Below are 16,371 nucleotides of genomic sequence, written 5' to 3' on the forward strand. Positions count from 1 at the left end.
TACTTGCCGTATTGATCACAGACTATAATTTGACATAAACTAAAGCTGAGGCAACACTGACTAAAAATCAAGTTTTTTTTAATCAATTTTGAGAAAAAATTTGCAGTAAAGTCTGAAAAAATGCAGGGATCTGTTGATTTTGTTGCGGATTTGTGAAAAACTGGAGGAAGTTATTGATGTAATTTGGAGTCTAGGGGGCCACATTAAAAGCTACGGCGGGCCAGATTTGGCCCCCGGGCCTTGAGTTTGACACATGTATTCTATATGTTTGCAAACCATTTTTGAAAGGGAGCATTTATCTAATCTAATCTGTAAAAGTCTGGAGCATAACTCCTTGAGGGTGATTAGAGCAGGAAAGCAGTTTCTGCTCTGGCAGACTCAGAGATTGTGAGCTAATTACCCTACAAATCTGTGGGGGTTAATTGAAAACAACGTATCGCACCAGCTTGAAGCTACTTTTTTCCATGTCTGGATTTCATTTTCATTCTTGTTTTTTATGCAATATTCTCTAAGTAGCTGCAGTTTCTAATTTTCTACTTGTTCCATTTTACTATCTACTTTATATTCTTAATCAGTCCACCTGTTTCATCTCTTCAAGCAGTCCTCCCAGTTATACTTTAATGTTTTTTCTTTATGTCTTGTTGTGTTGCCCTTGCTGGTTCCCAAATATTCAAGTTTCTTTTTTTTGTTAAACCTACTTTTCCTACCTAGTGTCTCATCAACATCCTGTACAGGTTGCATTTAATTTGGCAAAATGTAATCAATGTAATCAATTGGCCTAAAAGGAGAAGAATATGATGTGGATTCATGGCGTAGAAGAAGAAGAGGTGGAGGACAAACAAGAATAAAAGGTTAAAGGTTAAATGAAACATTTTTATGTTTCCATTTGGGTCTCTATTATTCCTAAAAAACTGTTCAAGCACTTAAAAAAAAACACCCAGGCAAATTTTTTGACAATAAGTTAATGTTTTGGAAAATGAACAGTTTCAAAAAACTTTAGAATGAAACGTCACAAATCTGCAGATACTGACCCTCACCTAGCAACCTCAGGGATGCCCAAACCGTTACCTAGCAACCTCAGGGAAGCCCAACCCGTTACCAAGCAACCTCAGGGAAGCCCAACCCATTACTTGGCAACATCAGGGAAGCCCAACCCGTTACCTAGCAACCTCAGGGAAGCCCAACCCGTTACCTAGCAACCTCAGGGAAGCCAACCCATTACCTAGCAACCTCAGGGAAGCCCAACCCGTTACCTAGCAACCTCAGGGAAGCCCAACCCGTTACCTAGCAACCTCAGGGAAGCCCAATCCGTTACCTAGCAACCTCAGGGAAGCCCAACCCGTTACCTAGCAACCTCAGGTAGGCCCAACCCGTTACCTAGCAACCGCAGGGAAGCCCAACCCGTTACCTAGCAACCTCAGGGAAGCCCAGCTGATTTTACGAGTATGCGCAAATTGACAATACGTTCACTAAACGAACAGTAAGTGCATTTTTCTGGCGAGACCATACGATTGGGTTGAGGGAACATGTTTTACCGCTCACCAAGCTGCGTTCATGGGTCACAAAAAAGTGGAAATGCAAACACGATCAGAGCGCTGTGCTTCCTTGATTAATAAATGCGCTGTTGGGATTGCTTTATACGCCCCTCAGGGCTTTTTGTAATACTAAACAAAGCTTGCTGGAACTTTTTAAGGGGCTTGTTATGTATTTTTTAGGCATATAGTTCTAGTTTATAGCAAAATCAAGTAAATATCTTACCTTCAGTTGTTATAAAAATGCTGTATATATAAAACAAGACTTAACAGAAATTGGACTTATCAATTTAACGCCTTAAAAGTGGTATCTGTCTCTTTAAGAAGCTTCTGCTCTTTCTGACAATATGCCTGGAGCAAGTCATCACTTTTGGGGGAAGAAAATTTCCAAACGTATATCTTAAACTAGTAGCAGAAAATTATTAGTTTAAAAACATTAAATTTACATGCATCTAGATCAACAGTTTATTATTTCAGGTACATTTTGCTCAGTGTAATATTTTGCAGTCTTTGACTGCAGTTTAATGACAATTGATCATCTGCAAAGCATATTTTACCATTTTACTCAATTTTAAAGCTTTAAAAAAATAACTGTCTAAACATGGGTGAAACTAATCCAACTTATACAAAACAGAGTAAAACCATCAAAGAATCCATTAAATTATTATTTACATATACAGATCACATCAGGGGGTCGTGTTTATGTCCTCAATAAGCACAAGAACTCAAATCATCTACACTCAGTATAATTTAAAGCACCATACACCCCATAGCAACTCATAAAAAAAGTGGATTATCTTTCCATTTCCCTCAGCTCTTCATGTTATGCAAACAAGATGGAGAGGGGAGAAATAAATCTGGTGACCGAGACGTCACGGCATCGACTTCTTTAAACAAGAAGAGCGAGATCTGTCGGGCTTTATGTCCTAATATACTGCAGCTGATCTGCTCGGCTTTCACAGCCTCATTCCATCTTTCATAAGATTATAACAGATTTTTAATAAGACACAGATTCCACATTCCTCTGTGGACTGTAAATGCCTGAGGGCGTCCAAATCTTATTGTTCGCCCTCATCTTGAAGCAATCTGATGATGACAAAAAGCCTGTGACACACACACACAGACACAATGTTCTCATCAAGAACTGGGTTTAAGGAGAGGCTGGATGATGGTTTACACATTGCGCTCGAGCTCCAAGAAAACGAAGTTAGAGTTTTGGAAACTTTGAAGGAGATGATTAAAACTCATAAAGTTTTGTTTTGAATTATTGTTGAACCTGCTTTGTCGTGACCCTGATCTACTTCCAGGAACATAGTGTGATGGTCTAGAGTTCAACCATGAGGGATTTCTTAAATTACATTTTTTTGTCTGTTCTTTGTTTTTATTAAAATTTGCACGTTTCCATTGTGTAAACTGACATTCCTGTGGTTGTATTAGGAGAACAAATATCCGAGATGATTCAGAGCCCATTAGAAGGTACAAAATACTCTAATTTAAAGTGCTGAATCCGGCTGCAAGGTGGTTAGGGTTAGAAAGTCTTGAGTTCAGTAGCAGAGGTGTTTCTGCAGGGGGGAGATTTAGTGAGCGTTGGTTTGTCTCCAGATATAAACAAAAATATGAGTGAAGGCCATTCTTCAAAGTAGGAAAGACAAGTGAACGTGTCATTAAAATAAGGCAGAAAGGCTTTACTTTACTGTAGTTGTCCTTATCTTGTGGTGCGTTCACACCAAACACGTTTTGGTGTATATTCAAAGTCGAGGCGTGTCGAAAGGCGTGTCAGACACGTGAAAATAGCTCTAGCCGTTGTTTTCTATTTGTTGGACACATTTGATGTGTAAAAGGCTCCAAACGCTTCCACTCATGCCACGCTAAATGCTTGAAACGTGTCACGATGGGCCCTCAATGAGCTTCCACGTAGACTTTGATTGTAAACCAGACGCGCCTGATGCATGAAATGTGCTTGGTGTGAACGCACCACTAGGGGCAAAGGCGACGCGTAGTGGTTAAAGCAGGTGCCCCGCATGTAGAGGTTGTATAAATGGTCTAAACAAAAAATCTGACCCGACTTTGTGCAACTTTTCTGCTCCACTGCTGAAGAATAAATGCAGAATAATGTTCTGCTTCTTGTTCTTTTAATTCTGCATAACAGACTTAGTATAAGCAGTTCTTTATCAAAAGACAGGGTCCTTCGAAGACCGCAAATAAACGCATTTTCGCATTTCCGTTACGCATTCTGTGACGCATTTCTGCTGTGATGTCACTGCGACTAGTCGACGTTGACTCGACTCTTATGTTGTAGTCGACTTTTAAAAATATGAAGTTGTTCATGTATACAGTGCTTTTTTTGGAAACCATAGCAACAAATATCCTTTCCTGTCCAACTGCTCACCATGTGGTGTGTTAAATGTTCCTGGAACCATTGAGACTTGCTTTTGGGCAACAAACACTTTGGCTCGGTGTGTGGAAACACCCCTATTCCTCACTGTTTAGCATGGCGGAGGATCTGTGATGGAATAGGTCTGTTTCCATGGTAACATTTCACCATGAGTTAATGAACTCTTACCATTCACTCACCATACTATGTTACTTCTGCCCTGTGTATTGGAAACCTTTGTTTGCCTTTCACCACCACCAGAATGTCCCACAATGGATTATGGGTAGCCAGTGACATCAAACTTTAGTTAATTTAGGTTTACTGAAATAAAATTTGCCTTTTTAAATTCAGGTGTCTTAATTAAAATGCTATATTCACCTTCTGGCCTGACAGGGATACTTTATTTTCTTCCATCTTGTTTCTATTTTTTCCTCCCCCCAAAAAAGGGCTTAAATTAATTCCCTTTGTTAATGGGGAAAGAAATAATTAAAAATATATTAACAGGGCTAAACTGAATATTTATTTTTTATTATTATTATTTTATTTATTCCAGCTGCAGGGAAGAACATTTATCTCTCCTAACAAGACTCAGATATGCTGATTCCAGCCAGTAGGTGGCAATAAGAGGACAAACAGTTCTTCTGTATGTAATTATTTATTCTATATTGCAATATTAAAGTGTTTTTTTACATCCTACACCCATAGAAAAGTTTGCTAGACTTAAATGAACTGATAAAAACACATTTATTATTGTTATGGGATCTCTCTCTGCTGAACATGCAAAGCAAAATAGTTTTTTTGTTGCTTTTTGTTCATAGATAGGTAGAACTGTTGTTTTTTTTAACAATACTGGACTTTTATAGCATAATTATCCCTTTTCTCTTCTTTGAGGCACGTGACAGTTCCTAATGAATTGCTGGGATTATAACAAAGGCTTCAGAAATGCAGGAAAACCGTGTTTAAATATGTCTTGTGGGTCACCGCCAGCTCAACACTTCCTCACATCGCACAAACACTTGTGGGCATGTAGACTTTTTTGCTACATTCATGACCCTGTACATAGCAGAAATACATGACATGCAAATGAAAATGTTTAGTTCTCTGTAGTGTCAAATTTCCCTTCAATGCAAACAACCACGTATACACATGTGCTGTGACTTATGGGAGAGTCAGACACTGCTGAGTGGTTTCATTGTTGATGACAAGGGCCCCGTGAAGGAAGAAAAGGCTTCCTGTCTGTGATCTTGTTGTTGTGGAGACAGAAGGGCCCCCAGTAAAACAGATCATCCCGAATGCTTTGATCTTTAAGAGGAAAACCAAAAAAAGATCCTTAAACTGCCTCAGTTCGTCCACATGAAACAAACCGCTGGCATAGTTTTGATGTTTTTTTCTGTCGACAGCTTTCATCTGACTCGAAGCCTGGAAAAGAAATCTCTTCTTTAAAAACTTTTAAAAGCAGGAATTTGGGTGTTTAAAAAGAAACTCTTTGTCTGAGGCTGGAAATATTGAATTGTTCTGGGGAGACAAAGAGCTGCTCTTTATTCAGACATGTTGTTAAAGAGCTAAAAGAATATCCATGAAGGCAGTGCATTGAAGTTTTGACTGTGTACTTTATATTTTATGTCAAGACCCGTCTTTTAAAGTTTAGTAGACCAGTTAAACATAATACTTTACATGTATTTGTATTGAAAACATCTACTTAACAAAAAAGGACAAGGAGGGTTTTGGTCTGACCTTGTTGGTGCTTTGTTATAAAACTGTATTTTCACTCTTGCAACTGTTTCCATTCATTTCAAAGCCAAAAATAGGATAGAAATTAAATATGCATCTGCAAAAAGAACTAAGCTCTTATTTTACGAAACTCATTTGTGGATTGGCTGAAGCTGTTCAGATGGTTGCATACAGTGACTCTCAAACATTCACACAAGAGAATTAGACCATAAAAATATTTGAGATGCCAAAATAATATATAAAAAAAGTGAACTGACCCTTTACTACACCTCTGAAATCAAAGCAGCTTATAGAAGTTTATTTGTATAGTATTTTTCAGCAACAAAGCAATTCAAAGTGCTTTACATGATAAAAACAAAGAATATATCACATTGGGTTGACGTAATAATGGAAAATAACAATGAAAAGGGACGATGGCAGTAATAGTGACAGGAGTTTGTCCATCTCAATCAGTGGGTTGTGGGATAGTCAACAACAAATCACTTGTCTTTCCCAGCAGCCATTGTACAGTACACCAATATAACCAGCTGACCAAATGTGCTGGAGCTCAGCTTGGGTTGCTGGGTAACAGGCTGTTGTTTGCTAGGGTGGTGTTTTTAAGCAGTAGCGACCCAAATGGAAGAACAAAAACATTCAAAGTACCGTCAGCCTCTGTCATTGTGTCCTTGGGCATGACTCTCTTCAACCACTTTTCCATTGCATGGCAGCCTCGCCTCTGGCAGTGTGCCTGAGGGAAGCCGTGGCTACTATCCAGTAGCTGCCACCACCAGTAGGTGAATGTGTGCATGACTGAAGAGTGTGAAAAGTTTTGGGGTCCTCTGGATTAGATAAAGTTCTATACAAGTACAATCCATTTACCGTTTAATGAAAAGTTGGATTGACGTGTGACTTTAATTTAATTTCTATTTAATTGAAACACCGCAATTGCAAAATTGTGTTTGTTTTTTTTTTTCAACATTAGCAGAATGTGGACAGAGATTTGTTCACATTTGTAAAGTCACTCAGCTATTGGTGAGCGACTTTTAACTCTCTACACTGTACAGCTACCAAGTTCACACAAATATATGTGACATTGATTTCCTTAACTTTTCTGGGGTTTATAATCGGCCACTACCTCTTCTTAAATGACATCTGTCAGTAGGACATATGAACCAACAACACTCCTGGACCGTCTTAGTGATACCTCTTAGGACGTCTGATTGCTCCAACTACAGATCAAAGTGTAATTTGATAGCATCTTATTACCCTTTGCATTAGTTGCTCAAACCTGTCTGAACAAAGTGTAATCTGTTCCTTTAGATCTCAGCTGTCTAAAAGCTGCAGGAGTTGGCATGTACACATGTTTGTGTTTTGGTACCACTGATTGACAGAGGATGTTGCTCCAAGGTCATGTTTCCAAAGGTAGCAACTCTCTACATTTGATCTAAAGACAGTTTTGAGGGACCAACCCTGAAGTCAGGAAGGGTTGTTTTGATCAGTGCTGATGTTTTTCATGCGCAGACATGTTTGTGCAGGGATTTCTAAGCACACATACACAAAGAAGACTGTGGTTAAGTCTGGCAAACACAGTTCTATTGACATAATCTCATAAAAATAATGTTTCACTAATATAATAGAAACTGACAATAAACTTCCAGAGGTTTTAGACTTCTTGGAACATCCCCTAAAGCATAGAAAGAGATGAGCGTGGGAGCCAGACTATCTGTATGAGGGAGGCGGTTGGAGCGTGAAGATTGATGGATTCTTAAAGCATGGCTATTGATGTGTGCTGCAGTTTTCCATGTGGACGGACAGATTTGTGGTTCATGTGTGTGAAACAGAATTTGTCCCAGATTTTCTCTCTTCTTCTTCCTCCCTCTTTGCTCTCTTCTTCTCTCTGTTGGCTGTATTAAAAAAAAAAAAAAGCTTTGATGTGGCATTCTCAGTGTTGTGACCACAAGCCCAAAAGGAACCAGATGCTCTTTGGACTGGCTTGTGGTAAATCGGCAAATATATAAGTAAAAAAAGAGGAAGAAAGACAAGATGGGCTGTGTTGGTGGGGGTAGACTTACTGTAAATTGAGCCACACTAAAGCAGGACTTAGTAGCATTACCGTCACCAAAAGTCAGAAGAGACTAATGGAGACATGAGCTGGAAATGCTCTTTGTGTAATTGTTTGTTTTTGGCACAAAACATAACATCGTCGGCATAGATGGGTGCTTTATTTTAAAACCAAAGCTGGAAAGATCAACATTTGAGGCCAGAAACATGAAAATGAAGAAACTTTGTAGTGGTAAAACAAAGCTACTTAGGAAGCCAACTTGAGGATTATTTTTACATTTCTAGACATGCACAGTTGTGATGAACCGAGAAGTGAAAGGACAGCGGATCACAGGTTAAAGTCCATAAAAAGTTTTTTATTTAGCCCAAAAACAAACTTGGGTGAATCGGATGATGTAATGCTAGAAATAATTACTCATTCTCTCTGTCCTGCTATTAAAGTTAAAGATTTGTTAAAGATTGAACGGGTTAGGATGGGTCTATGTGCAATACAAAACATGTTCATTAAATTTTTTTGCACAAATCATTCTTAGATAATGAAATTTTAGGTTGCCTATTTTGAGCTCCTTTCAGAATGAGCTATTTTAAATCCAAATAAGCTGCTGCTAGCCACGGCCCCAACTCAACATTTACACTGGCACATTAAAATGCCTGCAAACAGATGCGCAATTATAGAACCGTGCATCTGTGAAAAGCAGAAGTGGAGCCCCCTGCACAACTAACAAGAATGCAGCAAGTAGTTTCTGGATAGACGACAACAAATCACTTTTCTTTTCTAGCAGGCATTGTACAGCGCATACAGCAGTAAAACCTGCTGACCAAACATGCTGGAGCTCTACTCAGGTTGCTAGGTAACAGACTGTTCTTCACTGTCTGTTGCTAGGTGATTTGTACCAAAAGACGTTAGGAGTAGACGTTTATAAGCAGTAGTGAATGTAGATTTTGCATAATAGAACCCCGTTAAGATTGTTTTATTGCACCTCAAAACCCAAAACTGGTTGCTGTCGCAACTTTAGTTTTTACATCGTGAAACTGGTATTTTGATAAATGTGTTTAGTATGCCCTAAAGTAAGTCTAAATGGAACTTTTCTTTGTTCATGTGTGAGGGAAAACTGTAGCTTGATGCTTCTGTTTTATTTTTCTTCATAGCTTTTACGGTCTGTTCAACACATTCTTTAAAGACGTGTTTTGAATCATCGTCAGCTGAGGATGCTACACTCTTTCTCAGTTACTAAAATGAATTTTAAAAACACAACTTTTGCAGTAGGAGATGTTAACGCTTCCTCTAAAGGACTGTGAAGTCTTCTGAACATGTGATGACGCAGCTGTTTCTCTATGTTCATCGGTCCTATGCTTGAGAACCGTTCCGTCTGACCGCCGGGCCACCAACAACCACAGCATCAGCAGCAGCGCCGAACACAAGCCGAATCAAATCCATCCTTCTCCCGAAAAGGCCTGCACTGCACCATAGCATGAAACCTCACAGCAGTTATGATTTATGACTGTCATGTGACACAGCAGATTGGCAGAAAGCCCACTCTGCTCCATCTCCAGCCACGTCCACAAAAACATGAAACCGTACATTAAGAATTTCCCCTGAGCGACTGGTGAGCGGAGACAAATTAGATGTATTTCCATCTAGATACTACAGTCCCAAATAGGCACTCTTTTTGCATGTCTCCTCTTCTTTTCATTTGCATTTTCCTACAGAGGTGTACATGATATGAAGTGTTTATCTTTACACATCAGATAACTGTTTATACAGAAAACCAGTCCAAAGCCAAGTAGCAGAAAGACGGGGCAGTAGGTAAGTATTGCGATGTTTTGATTGGACAACAATCAAACCCAGTGTAGAATAAACAGAGAAGAAACATTGACTGATTGTGTTTATTAAAAATGAAGACAGATCAGGCTTTTTTTTTTAACAAGCTGCAGGATCAGAACTTGTTTTACCGTCGAATCCGTAAACACAGAGGAGTTTGTCTTGCTGACATTAGAGCAGAGGCGTACTGACATCTTAGATATAAACAATGACCTGTTTGTACCGTTTGTACCAGAACCACATGAAACACATTAAAATCTCTCTGAAAGCTGAGAGAACATTTTGGTACCAAAAGAAAAACAGATTCCTAATTTTGGATTTTCCCCTTTAACAATCCAGTGCCATATTTGTGGATGCTGTCAGTTGGAAGGCAGAAACCTCTGGGTCCCACGTTCTGAAATGTGCTGAAGAAGTTAAACATGGGTCATGTTTTTAATTATAGATCTGCTTTGCTTTCTTTCCTCTGTTATAGGGCTTTGTTTTCTGTTAATTTTCTTCTTTATAACCTGTAGCTAACCTCCAAATCAACTCTTTTTTTCTCATAATCTTTTTAATTAGGGTTCTGTCTTTATGTTTCTGTGTATCTTTTGGAATTTTCATGTAAACGTATTTAGTTGTACAATATTTTGCCTAAACTCGTCTCCTATTTAGGTCAACTGTTGCCTAAGTTGTTGAAATTTTCTATTGGTTTCAGCAATGCAGCTTGGTACAACTTCGTCACATCCTCATGTTCAGGTATGAAAATATTTGCTAGTCACTTTTTTGAAAAAGTCGCAATAGCATCTGAAAAAAATGTTGGATATTCGCCATTGATAACATTACTTAATTAAGCACAATTCTATTGTTACAAGTCACTCCCCTCTGGATGCTGAATGCTTGAACCTGGAAGTTAGACTGATGACTTGCCCTCTCAGTTACGTTTCTAAGTAATTGGTTTCTCAGAAAGACTTAAAATTCAGTTCCCAGATCTTTTAATATCCATCTTCTTTGCATCTTCGACAGTCATTTGGCATGAGGAAGGCTGCAACCTAGAGAGGATGCCAGTTTATCACAGGTCAAGAGGGGCACAGGACAAATAACTAAGCACACAAACTCATGCCTAAGAGCAGTTTAGAGTGAGCAATTAACCTAAACTCAACGCAGAAAGAAAAAGGCAAGGATCTGAAATAAAAACCTTTTTTTTGCACAGTACCAAAGTTAACTACTGCACCACTCTGAGGCCAATCTTTTAACATGAAAAAATCTAAATGAGAAGGTGACGTTATAACAAAAACTCACAAACCTTGTCCTTCCTTGGTCAAACACTGTGAATTCCACAGCACTGACCTTCATAAACATACAGTAATCAGAACGAGAGTGTGTTGAAGCTGACATATTTTAAAGTCTGGACTTAATGTTCCACAATAGCTTCTTCATTTCCTCATGATTAGACCTCAGCAAGACATATTTTACAAGCTATTGCAAGATGAGAAGCAGTGATGATTTGCAGTAAAATAGGAAACATCTCATTTTCCCAAATGTTTGCATATAAATCAAAAACATTTGCAAGAACCTTCACTGTCAAAACAGAAATTCAGTCATGTTGTTTAGGTCAAATTTTATCTCTGTGAAGCCCTGACATAAATAAAATAATCAAGGTGTGTGATTAAAAGACGCTCAAGTCACTTAATAAATCCACTAAAACCAACGTTACAGACTGAGAGTTTAAGTGATGGACGCCTTCTTACCTCCCACCGTCATAATCGCGCCTCTCTGTCTTGTCAGAAACATCCCAAGAGTCTTTTTCACTGCCTCTTTTCTTCCTTTAGTGAGCAGAATATTCTTGAGGGACATAAAGCATTTATCAGCCATGCAGCTGCTTGTACCACCCAGGAGAAAATCCTTTGAACAAAAATAAGATGATAAATTGTATTTGACTTATTCCTAATCCTCTAACTCTTGTTAAGTGCATGATATAAAGAATCTGTTTCCAGCTGCTTTTAGAAATGAATTCTCAGTGTCTTTCTGTAAATCATAGATATATATATTTCAGATAAGTTGAAATTTAGTCTAATATTATACTATTTTTAAAGTACTTGAAGTCTTTAAGGAAGAATTTGCAGTTCTGGCACTAGCTGCATTTACATTACATTCCGCTAATGTTGAAATTAAATAAGAAACCCAATTCAAACCACACATAAATAAGCTTGTTCAGATGATAAGTAATTAAAAACAAGCGTCTGACTCTTTTTTTAATTGTGTTTCTATCATGTGAATTTATTTTCGTAATTTCAATTTTGCACAATTTTATGGTAAATGAAAATGCAAGTTGTGAAGCATGTGTGACTTTTGTTGTGCCTCTGATAGATTTATTCCATGTGTATTGTAATAAAGTTCTAAAACTGTATGTTAGTCTTCTCAAACACAGAGGTTTTTGTTTTGTCCTATCATCAGTTTTTTTTTGTCTTTTTCTTTACTTTTGAACAGCCTGATCACCTCAAGCTGAAAATTCAGTCCTTTAACTATTAAGTAGCTGAATTTTTCAGGGACCAGATCCGATTCTCCTGAACTGTCAGCTTCTTCAAACATTCAGCATGCCGAGTTGAAAGAATATTCATTGTTGTAGACTGAGAGTCCGCACAGCTTAGCATGAGATAAAATTAAATTATCAGATCATTGCTGCAACAGTTAAGCACTTGAGGAAATTATTTTCTGTTAAATATTTTTATAATTATTTTGTAGAAATCAGTTTTCACTTCAACATCAATTTTACATTATTGGTATAATAATTAAGGGTTTTTTCTTGTAAATTTTGGTCAAAAAAGCCTAATTTTGTTGATTATGTTTGATTTGTAAAAACAATAAAAAGAGTAAAACATCCAGACACATTATTGACACTATATGTAAAACATACAGAAATGTGGAATAAAAATGTACTTAAAGCTGTGTATCTTCCTATGGCATTGAAAGGCAGGAAACATGGCTGATAGTGTAATGGATGTTTTTAAATATATTATTTTTAAATTTGTATCTAAAGGCCAAAGTGTCTGTGTTCTCAGTCATGAGCCACTGGAAACAGTTCACACTTTATAACATTTCTTAACCACATCTAGGTTTTGCAAAGTGTTTTATACGTTTTCTCTGTTTTTCTTTCAATGAGTCTCGCCAGTGAGCTCATTAAACCGGCCATTTTTTCATTTTTATTTGTATTCAGGCAGTGAGAAAACCCAAGTCCCACCAGCAGTCATTTAGTCTGGACAAATACGCAGCAGGCTCATTTTAAAACGGGCTGTCGCTGAATTATTTCAGTGTCAAGATCCAGACATCAGCAGATGCCTGAAACTTTATGCTCACAAACGACACATACACCATCTCTTGATGGTGAAGAGAAATCTGTCTTCCTGATCTATTTAGTTTTAACGAATCTTCTCCTGTGTGAAGGGACCAGTTTCTGTAGAAAGATGCCTCCATCCATTGAACTTTTTGCCTAGGCAATGATCACTTTTTCTTTTGCAACATTAACCTGTGGTTCCAGCACTGCAAAAACACAAACGCCTATCAAGTATTTTTGTTTAGTTTCTAATGCAAATATCTTGGTATATTTGAGACAAGACAAAAGTAACTTAGAAGTAACTTTTCAGCAAGATATAGGAGCTTGTTTTAAGTTAACAATTAATTAGTATGGATGGAAAAATAACTAGTTCCACTAGCAGATTACTTTTTTTTATAACATGGGAAAGATATCTTGTTATAAATGAAATAATCTGCCAGTGGAACTTTTTCCTTTCTGTCAATAATAAGGAATTATTGATTTAAAAAAAACTCTGGAATCTTAAAAGATACATGCAAGTTAGTTTAATCTTATTTCAAGTGAATTAAGATATTTGAACCAGAAGTAAAACAAAAATACTTGGTCAAGATTTTGTGATTTTGCTGTGCATAGATAGATTTTTTTCTTTTACATGTTCTCCACTTACATGTTCTGACTGATTGCTCCAAAATAATGCATCGTGTGTATTTGTGGTTGGACACGTAGTATAAATCACAGGCTGTTTCCTGTGAGAGCTGCAGAGTCAGCCTGTATGCTGGCATCACAGACAGGGGCCCGTCAGATGAGGTCAGAGGCCCTCGAGCTGCACGGAGCCCACAGGAACCACAAAAATCCTCACTCCACCGTGGGACTGCGACGGCTTCGCTCACTTCTTGGTCATTTTTGAACGAAAAAAACTATGGTGCTGTATCATGCTTTTTATTGCATTTACAGTATTTGATCTTATTTTTAGTTGGAGCCATCAGTTCTCCTTTGCTTTCACTTTGTTCTTCTGATTTGAGCCACAGGGAGCAGCCGGTTCTCATCCACAACTGGAAAACGGCCTCGGCCGTCCTGAAAACCGCCCAAGGTAAACGATCCGTCAGAGGAAACATGACAGCTAATGGGTTCTGTGAGCGATTCGGGTTTGTTGTTAGGTTCCTGTTGCAAAGCCGGGTGTTTTCTTGTCAGCGCTGCATCACATCTCGCTCCATTTTCTGTCAATCAGAGCTTCAGGAAATAATCATTCATATTCAAACTGCTTATGTTGCTGCATTATATACACTAATTAGCAATAGTATGTACGCTGCTCTACTATTATCAGATTTCTCAAATTATAATCACAAATTTTAGTGTATTTTAATAAGATTTTGTGTGTTATACCAAAACAACATTGTTCCAAAAGGGGGCCTGTTATGTAAAATTTACCTTTTGCATGTTTTTATATTCCATTTGGTTCTCTGCTGCTTCCAAAAACAGACAACTTTGTTTTTTGGTAATAAAATAATGTTTTTTTTGGTGTCAGGAAAAAGAGCCGTTTCAAAAACCTCCTCACTATTAAGTCACAATCAATCCATACGCGTTGTTACCTAGCAACCTCAGCAGAGCTACACCCGTCACCTAGCAACCCAAGTGGAGTTTCAGGAAGTTTGATTGGCTGGTTTTACAGCTGTATGCGCTGTACAATGGCTGCTGGAAAAGAGAAGAGCTCTGTTGTTTTCTTACCATTCAGAAGCCACTTGCGGATTTCTTGTTGGTTGTGCATGTGGCTCTATCAATGCTTTGCAGAGATGTACGGTTGTATAGTTGCACATCTGTCGGCAGCCGTTTTCACATGCGAGTGTAAACATTGAGTTGGGGGCGTGGCCAGCAGAAGATTATTTGGATTTAAAGTACCAGGAGGTGCTAAAGCAGCTCATTCTGAAACAAGATCAAAATAGGAAGACCTAGGGGCGTGCTGTGGTGGCGCAGGGGGTTAGCACGCCCCACGTTTGGAGGCCTTAGTCCTCGACGTGGACGTCGCGGGTTCGACTCCCGGTCCCGACGACCTTTGCCGTATGTCTTCCACCCTCCTTCCTGTCTGCCTACTGTGGAAAAAATACGAGCCACTAGCGCCGCAAAAACTCTTCGGAGAAAAATAATAATAATAATAAATAAAAAAATTTAAAAAATAGGAAGAACTGACCAAACTGAATCCTCATTATCTAAGGATGAGAAAATGTAATCAGCATGTTTTGTGTATCCTATAGATCTATGCTAAACCTGTTTAAAGAAGCATAATAGGTCACTTTTAATTCCAAAGTGTAAAAAAGATTGTATCATTTTCTTCAAAAAATAAAATCTGAAAAGTGGCAGGCATTTGTGTTTATTCCAGCTGAATTAGTACAATGCAGAGGAGTCTTTTGGACTCTGATTTTCTACCAGTTTTGTCTATCTTGCCCTGGGGCCACATGTGGCTCTTATCATTTCTGGTATGTCTGCAGTTGTACCAAGCTCTACATTTTCACATGGATCGAACAGCCTTCTTTGATATCTTCAAAATACTGGATTTTTTAAATGTAACTCTAATTTAAACTTCACAACCTGATCGCTGACCAGTTTGTTTCCTGGTCTGCATGATGCTGTTTGTTCTCTAAGGTCTTCACACAACAGCTGGATTTACACTGAGACAAAATCTGCTAATTAGATGACTATGCAAGTCACAATAATAAATTTAACTGGATATAAATTGCCACTGAAATAAATGATAACAGCGATAAATGATAACGTTGTTTTGAGATCATTTCCAAGTAACATAATGGCATAATAGTGCAAGTTCATGCTATCAAAGATCAATAAACTTTAGTTTTGTACACAATATTTGCACTGGAAATGAGAAATATGTTAAATATCTAAAATAAAACACAAAAACAATAAATAAAACAGAAAAAAAACATGCATTATGGAGTCTCTATAAACAAAATAGCTCTTCAAGTAACATGAATTAATATTACCAAGCTTATTTTCATTTATTATGCAGTTAATTCATTAGTTGTAGTATTAGAGTAAAAGGAGGTGAATACAAATGTATGCCACACTTTCCTGCACTACATTGTGTTGGTTTGTCTGATAAAAATCACTATAAAATATGCTGAAGTTTGTGGTTTTATTGTGACAAAACGTTAAAAAATGAAGAGTAGATATTCTTCTGGACAAAAGTTTGCTTTTAGAAATCAGAGTAGATTTGGTCATTTTCATGGATTGGTTGTTTTTTTATTTCGATTTCAAGGAACACCGACACCTTCATCCTAAGGGACAGTTTATCCTTGACCCAGGGAGCTTTTTCTTTTTTCACAGGAGCTCCACACAATAGGATCTCTTATTGCACATTTTCTGAGCCAGACCTCCCTCCTCTGTCTTCTCTCTCCGTTTCTCGGCTCCTAGCCTGGATTGATTTAACTGTGTAATATCTCTTCGAGGCAGCAGATGTTGGCTGTGTTGAAACTGAACTTGGAGCCAGCCGAGTTCAGGAGAACGTTCTCATGTTTCATTCAGTGTTTTTATTGTAATTTTTAAAAAAGAAGAATCACAGGTTTTCTGATGC

The sequence above is a fragment of the Xiphophorus hellerii genome, chromosome 6, assembly GCF_003331165.1.
Source record: "Xiphophorus hellerii strain 12219 chromosome 6, Xiphophorus_hellerii-4.1, whole genome shotgun sequence".
In the NCBI taxonomy this organism is placed as follows: domain Eukaryota; kingdom Metazoa; phylum Chordata; class Actinopteri; order Cyprinodontiformes; family Poeciliidae; genus Xiphophorus; species Xiphophorus hellerii.